We start from the raw sequence: 8,801 nt of genomic DNA on the forward strand, positions 1-8,801 counted from the left end.
ACACATGTTCCGTCGGTTCCACTTGGAATACAAATGACCTTGTTTTGATGGCGTCATCTGTTAATGAATTACCGCCTATTATATTTCTTGAGCCGAAAGAGAAATGAAAACATTTTTTTTCTCAGTAAATGTAAAAAAAATCGGTTTTTACATATATTTATTTGATTTAGAAGTCAATTTTCTAATTCAGTTTAAACTGTTGTAAGAAAATGTTAAGGAAATATGTCACTTTATAGACAGATAATATCGGTTGTGATGTCAAATAAAAAATAAAGAATTAACTAACGTCATACACATAAACCATATAAAAAACTTTCCTTTTCGCTCAAGAGATTTTTCTTATAATATGTTAAAAGAAATAAAAACACAATTCAAAGATAAAATATATCACAAAAAATATTATTTATTTTAATGACTACTGACAATTTGTCGCTTGTACATCAATCATACCTTTGTGACGTAAAACAATGGATCTTGAGATAAATTTAAAAACGAAACCAGATTATAGAATATTTTAATATTTATTTATATGATTACATGCAAAAAACCTTCAAATTCGTTTAAACATAGTCTGACAAAGGACATGCTTCATATTTATATCTATAATAATACTAGCGGATCCGACAGACGTTGTCCTGTCTACACGTCTTTAATTTTAAAATTTCAATTTTTAATAAGCCATTTTGATGAAAATTATTATTCAAATGTTATGACAATATCTAACGATCCAGCACATGGTCACACACGATATAACACAATGATAACAACACTTTTTTTAAATTTCGGGACAGACTAAAATTAAAATTCGAATATTATTTAAAATTTGACACTGCGATGGTAGCGCAGTGTCAAGCTTTCAGCTTGCGCCGTCTGTCGGATCCAATGTAAAACATTCCAAAATCAACAACAACTAATAAATTGAAAATTAACTAAAAAAAACATTGTCCAGCGGACAAAATTGTGAATCTAAACCATTCTTAGATCCCCTTGAACACACACAAAAAATTTCGTCTAAATCGGTCCAGTCGTTTAGGAGGAGTTCAGTCACATACACACGCACACAAGAAATATATATATTAAGATTCTTATAAGTTATGATTTATTTTCTAAGAATTTTAATATTTTAAGTCTTTAATTTGATTTTCTTTGCTGGCAATTTAATAACGCTAATAAAACTTTTCAGTTTTTGATTTGATCATAGTTAAACCTAAAAAATAGTAGTGCTAAATTTTTAGGTCTGAACCTGAGATTAAGGTGTGTGTGTGGTAAATCTAATATAAAAAAGGTGATCCTGTGCTTGACACACGCCGCTGAAATGTTGGGTATTGTCAAGCTGGTGTCCTCACGATGTTTTCTTTCATCGTTTGAGGGAATTTTAAATGTGCACAGAAAGAAACTCCATTGTTGCATAGACGGGAATAGAACCTGTGACGTCGGGCATAAGAGACACACCATGAGGCAACTCAGCTAACACTGATTATAATGTAATTCCACTGCGCATGCGCGTGCCACGGTTACACGGCGCGTGCCAACTTCGGCATATACCTACCGAGGTATATGCCGAAGTTAACACGCGCAAGTTCAAATCTCATGCTCAAGCATTATTCATATTGGGTACACTACCAATTTGAAATGATGATTATTTCTTAACTAATATTATCAATGGTAAGCATTTGAATCCACTAATTTAAACAAACAGTTGCGATTTGAAAAAAAATATGTGTTTACTTCATTTATTGAGGAAGGCAATGAAACATAACTACGACAAATTTTTAAAAAGCCGGCAACGCACTTATGTATGTCCACGGATACATAATGTCGCGTGTGTGAGCCTCGTGCTCTTTTGTATTATTTTTTAGAAAAGATAGCTTGTAACAATACTGTAGTTTATCTTTTCTAAAATATGTATTCATTATGTATGACGTGGTACTTCAATAAAAAAGAGGTTTTAATCATAAGTATGAAAATCTATGACATTTGATCATCTAGATCATTTTCCCACGGAGATATTCATAAAATTGGGTATCATAACATAAAACACCGTTAAAGCTTAACGAAACAGCACTTTCGATCGCATGCGCAGTAATTAAATTAAAATTTTATATCTAATATACAGTGTGTTCTAGTCTAGACTCACTTTCAATCTATTTAATATAAGTCTAAGGAAACTATTCATCTACAGAAGAATGTTGTTAAATGCTTTTATTACCGACTAGTAGTAATAACTATTTTTAAAAAAGCCAGTAATTACTCTTAATCTGTAAGTTTAGTAAAATTTTTGAGAGGCTATTGTATTCTTCTCTTATTCTCTTATATGTCTTCTTTCTTTGAAGTGGTATTACTGGCGAAAAGAAGGTCCTGTGCCTGACAAACGGCGTCGACTTTATGAGTGTAAGGCAAGCCGGTTTTCTCACGATATTTTCCCTCACTGTTCAAGCGAATGAAAAAAGCTCACATAGAAATGTGCACCAATGGACCTTTCCATTGGTGCACTGCCGGGAATTAAAGCTACGACCTCAGGGATGAGAGTCGCACGCTGAGGCCACTAGATCAATACTGATCATATTTCCCATTAGTATCATAGCTTTTCTTCTAATAATTACAATATTATGTAGAAATTGAAATATAATTCTTATAAAAAAACAGCCTGTGTGTTTTAAAATTCTCTGCTGCAATAAATTTATATCATTTCATATTTACGACATGTGCTAATGTTCTAGTTCTCCGATTCATTTATTATTTAGGTTAATTTTTCCAATGTTTTTGCAATAAAAATTTATTTTTATGGGAATTAATCTAAGTTTTTATTGTTTTGATAGCTTTTACGGTGTTAAAATAGTTGAAAATAAAAAATAATTATTATTTCAGATATACAATATATATATATTATGTTGAAGTAACACAAAGAGCTATAGTTTAAATGTATTTTTTAAATATGAGAAATACACTTTTCATTTGACGCGTTCAGTCTATTCAATAATATACTCTATTTTTACCTTAAAACCAAATTCTATAGCAAGAATCATTTTTAGCGTTTAAAGATAAGTAGGTACGTAGCATATTTACCAATGCGAAATGGTCTATTTATGACTTTACTATCAAACTCATTATATTCATAATACCTTCAATATTCTACTCAATACATAAACTCTCCAATACATCCAGAATTTTTGGCAAAAGCTTACGATAATCAATACAATACAATTAGTTCAATTTGGAAAATCTTAAGTCACATATTTAAACTTAAGTTCGATTAATAATTTTTTTTAATTAGGTTCACATTAATGATAAACTAGTTCTATCTTGTTTACGTAAATATAATTTTAATGATATTTCCAGATTTTTCAACACTCTTAAACAAAAAACCATCGATTATTTGCAGTTTTAAAAGCAGTTTAATAATTGCAATGTTCGCTTGAGGGTAATCAATCAATGTTGATACTGAATCGTGATACATGTGTACAATGTGAAGGTTCACCAATAAACAAATATAGGTGAGGAACACTATGGTAAAGAATAATTCAATTAAACTAGTGAATTTGTTTTGGAATTATAATTAAAAAAAATATTCGGAATGTTAAAATTCATATTTTTAATTATTAGGAGTCGAGATGCTCGCGCGTTTATATCTTTTGTATTGTTGTCAGTAAAATTTTCCGTCGTACAATGTTAATAAAACAAACATTTTAAAATATAAAATTATTCTTATAAGACACAAATACAGTGTGGATGTCAGTTTCTTTAATATATTGACAATGCTTTAAATTGTTGAATTATATTACGTTTTTATGCAGTTTTTTTGACACAACAGGTGCTCCACCCACGCGTTTGTAAATCTGATAGCTTAACGGTTCAGTTATTTATGGCCTTTTGTCAAATGCTTATATTAGTCACATTAAAAAAAATACAAAATCAAAACACACAGAAAATGTTTTATATATTTAAATAAAAGTACTTACGTTGATTGATAAAAAAAGTTGTTGATAGCAGAAACTCCACTTCAATACCCAATACAGTTATATTAAAAAGTTATAATCGTATTCACTAAATTACCCTTTCATATTTTCACACCACTTAACCACAGAATCACAAAAATTTAATTGACTAGTAAAATGTTCGCGCGAATTCTATATTGGAACGTGCGTACGCGCAACGCAAATCGCGCGTTTCGTCATTCAAACCGTCTCGAAGCTTACTCCGATATGGTTCGTGTGTGACTGTACACTCATCTTGCGCTTCACGATCACCGAAGAAGATACATCTTGCATCCCGCTCGCACCTCACACACCATATATCACTGTCTCCCTCTTACTTATTATCAGAGGTTAACCCGCGCTCATCCGTCAGTCGACACGCGGGCATCGGGTGGGAAGGTCGCATAATACCGTTACTTTCTCTATGCGTATTATAAAATACGGAACGTATGCGCATGACTACAGTTGTCGCTGCCGCACAGGTGGCTCAAAGGGCGCAGGTCATTGCGGTTCTCAAAACTGTTTAATTAGGGCAAAGTTGATGACATTTAATAGCGAGGTGCGAAAGTAGATCACCGCCAAAAAGGTATTATCAACGGCCAATCGGGTGCACGCAAAATGACAAGTAAGCTAGATCATTCGTTTAGATGATCGGCGGTCGGGCGGCACTTCTGCGATTGGTGTGTGCGGCGCAGGCCACGCCTGTACCGTTATAGGGGGGCAATGACTGCCCCAAAGTGGGGGCTTTGTAGATCACGAGAGGGGACTTGTGACATACCCGCTATATGATAATTAATACGATATCATTTTATTGAGTTGAGCAAACTTTGTCAATGTGCAAAATGTTGAAATAATTAACAAAGATCAGCTAATGCAGTGTGTTAATAAATTCATGTTTGTATGAATGCAAATAACATCAGTTATTCTAAAAAAACCTACGGATTGTTATTTACACCACGAATATCGAGAGGTCATTCTGTCTCTGACATTTTTAAAAGCACCCAAGATCGTTAGTCTAACATAAAACTTTCAAATGCTTTATGTTCTTCCGATTAGCTTCTTATTCTAAGTCTAAGTCCATGTACCAGAAAGTGCTTATAACAATTATATATGCTCATTTATAACTTGTATATTTTAGCTAATTTTGGAGTAGATAGTTTGTACTTTATATATGCTAATTGCCACAACATACAAATACATTGTTGCTTCCTTTCATACTTAAACTGTTTTTTTACTATAAAGGTTTAGTTTAGTTCCACAATGATTTCCAAGATACCGAGACTATTAAAAACATAGTACCTACTAATATATAAACTATAATTTAACTAATTAGCTAAAAATAAATAAATACATTGTTATATTAAAAATTCTTGATAGTCAAGTACATACGATCAACCTATTGCGCCTTCCTCAAATAATTAACATCGCAACACCTGTTTATTGAATAATCGATTGAAAAGTTACATCCTTAAACGGCCGGCAACGCACACGCCAGACTGGCATTGAGTGTCCGACGAGCGTTCAGCCCATTTGCCCGCTTCTATAAAAATATTATCAAAAAAGCCCCATTGAACAATAAATATGCCAATCCCCTAAACGGACCTTACTTATTCTAAATTGTAAATAAACTTTGTCGATATAAATTTCCATCGAAGAATAAACCATTGATTTTCTCTAAAGTTTCGAAATCATGAATAGTTGCACTAAAAGCGACATAAATAATGTTGTTTACACTATCATATAATATGCACGTGACACTTGGGTCACGCTAGTTATGTGCCAAGTATTGTAATATATCGATAACTTTGTAATGAAATAATAAGTGATTATATGTAAAAAAAGGCAACGGGCAGGAAGCTCACCTGATGTTAAGTGATACCGCCTATGGACACTGACATTGCCAGAAGGCAAATTGTTAGCCTTTTATTAATTGGTTCGCTGTTTTCTTGAAGGGGCCTACATAAACGATTATTTCAGTGCCATTTATATTTATACATATGTCTCATAATGATTTTTATAAAAATAAAATGTCGAATAAGATCAATGCGGTATAATTGCAAAATATTGTTATAATAATAATACCAATCTGATTACACCATTTTATGTAACGGGAAGCAACGGGAAGGGGGGTCACCTGATGTTAAGTGATACGGTCGCCAATCTAATAATTCTTACGCTGTTTTCTTGAAGGATCCTTAGTGGAATTGGTTGGAATACTATATTATTTAAATAGGATTTATGCTAACACATCATTTGACTGTGTGTGTGTTGTACTAATTTTTATGTTACTTTACTTAGTCTATATTATTACTTCAATAAATTTAATTATAATTCGAATAATTAATATAACTTTAAATATTTTCTATTTCTTACTTCAAACAAGTTCCTGTTTGGCAATGACCCCAAACAAATGACAAATGACAAAAATACTATAAAAAATTAGTGATATGAGAACGTTTCATATTTTGTTCCTTATTTGATAAAAAACGGCGTTAAATATAATAAAAATAATACTACAACACTATACTATAAATTTAAAATTCATCGATTGTGAGCACATCACTACTTTCTAATGTAAACTTAATAACCTATGGTTAGCACCCACTGCGCGAAGGTTACATATAAAACCAGGGGTCAAATTTGTACTTACTGAAGACCAGAGGCCATGGAAACAAATAAACTTACCAATTAAACTGGTTTTTTATACTGGAAAAATATATTTGATAATCCAAGAGAACTAATCCTTGTTTAAAAAATAATAATTTAGTAATGAATTATATGTACTTTTTATATGTGTAAAGAATAGTTAATTATAGCCATACTGATGGTGCTTTCGCATCGTATTAAACTGCCAACAATTAACCTTTTTAGATTAGATTCCTACATGAATCTTATAAGAATAAATAATTGACCGAAAAAGGTTTAATTTTTCCAAATTTTCTTGTATGTTTGTTAATGCGTAAAAACATTTTATTTATTAAAAATCATTTTATTTTTTTAAATTTTATTAAATATAACTAATGGAAACACAAATCTATTTTACAAATTAATTTGAACGTACAGTTTAAGTCACCACAATTGCTGAAAAGTATTGAAAATTTAAATAGTATTTGTTGATAATAATAATTGATAAAGTTTATAAAACATCTTTAAGAGACAAGAATACTATTTAAGTTTTCCGTTAATAAAGAATCATATTAAAGTTACCTAATACATTATGTAATACGCTTTACAATATAACATAACGGCCATGCAAATGTCGATTTTTAAATTATTAATTGGGGACGTGTTAAAATAAATGTCACATTAATTCTGACATCTCAATTTGTCAATGGTTTAAAATATATTCTTGTTAGAATTCGTTTAACGAGATTAACATTATTAATTAGAATTATAATACATCATATTATGTTTATATAATATACATATTATTTTTTAGTAGTACAACATGCGTGATGTTTAATCAAGAAATGACGTTGGCATGGTGGAGAAACACACAAGCAAACAATAAATATATCTCTGACATTATAAACTGTATGAATGTTATGCTTAATTTTAATATAGTATGAAAACTACAACTAAATATAACAAAAACGATTTATGGTTTCAATATCAAAATATATCCTCGTGGGTTTATATATATTACGTATATATATTTTTGATGGATCTAAGTTATAAGTATAACATAAATTTCAATGCAGTTCATAAGTGTACAAAATGTCTCGTTATTTGTATCACTCAGGTTTTCTGATACAGATCAAATGCGGCCCGACAATTTAAAATCTATTTTAAAATAATTTATTATAGTATAATGACAATAAATTAATAAAATGTCAAATATTTAAAGGAGTGGTTAAAATTTTGTTATAATAATAATACTCCCAATTTTATTACACCATAGTGAGTATATTTAAAAATTATACGTTTTAAAGAAATTAAAGTTATTCAGTGGTCAATCGGCACATTAACTGACGTCGTCACTCAAGCGTAATTTCACGTAGTTCCTGTGACTTTCGAGAGATGGCGCTGAGAGCTTTATTATCAACATTATTGAACCTATTAAATACGCAATACATTTTAAAACTACATTATGCCTTTAAGCCTCTTTTATTAATTAATACTTTAAAAAATACACTCACAATCAAAAATAACAAATTTACCTATCTTAACAAAATTAATGGCGGATTTATATGCCAGTGCCAACTTATATACTTGACAGCACAGATAGCCTACTCGTAATTTGAACGTCGTGTCAGGCACAGAAGGTTGATCACTACTGACATACAGAAAAGTTATGACGAAGGCGAGACTTCCAAAATTAAATTAATTAAATGATGTCATTCTTTGAAATTAAAAAAATGTAAGAAATGAATTAAAAGTGGTTCTTTAAATGCATACGTCGTCAAACTAATAAAGCACAAGTTAATCTGAAAATAACTTGAACTTACAATAATAAACGTTTATCTCACTAACTGCAGTACTCGCAACCGCCATAAAGTTATTTAAATCGAGATTAATGAAAAACTGTTTTCAGGCGTGGTACAAGAAGATATTTGCATTTTCCTAAAAATTTATCAATATTCAACAGTTATATAAACTTATCCTAAATTATGACAATAAATTGCGTTACGTGTGATAAGATAAACATATGCTGCGATTTATCTAATTATTACAATCTAGGATAACCACAGATTATATATAATAATTGACAATTGACTGTCTTTCTTTCGTTTAACGATAATAAATACGTATAACCATACACAGGAACACCAAAAAATTAAAGGTTTAAGCTTGGACCCTAACAGTTCACCTGAATGTTTTAATGAT

The 8,801-nt window shown here is 30.7% G+C and overlaps 1 protein-coding gene across 1 annotated transcript in view; it reads right to left on the reverse strand.

The window, feature by feature from the left end:
• LOC110995399 (protein embryonic gonad-like) overlaps positions 1 to 4,208 on the reverse strand; it is an 85,813-nt gene extending 81,605 nt beyond the window's left edge. The window contains exon 1 of the mRNA XM_022262556.2: positions 3,960 to 4,208. The gene's annotated coding sequence lies outside the window, so the exon portion shown is untranslated. The remainder of the gene's footprint in view (positions 1 to 3,959) is intronic.
• Positions 4,209 to 8,801: the final 4,593 nt, after the last annotated feature.

The sequence above is a fragment of the Pieris rapae genome, chromosome 4 (assembly GCF_905147795.1).
Source record: "Pieris rapae chromosome 4, ilPieRapa1.1, whole genome shotgun sequence".
Classification (NCBI taxonomy): domain Eukaryota; kingdom Metazoa; phylum Arthropoda; class Insecta; order Lepidoptera; family Pieridae; genus Pieris; species Pieris rapae.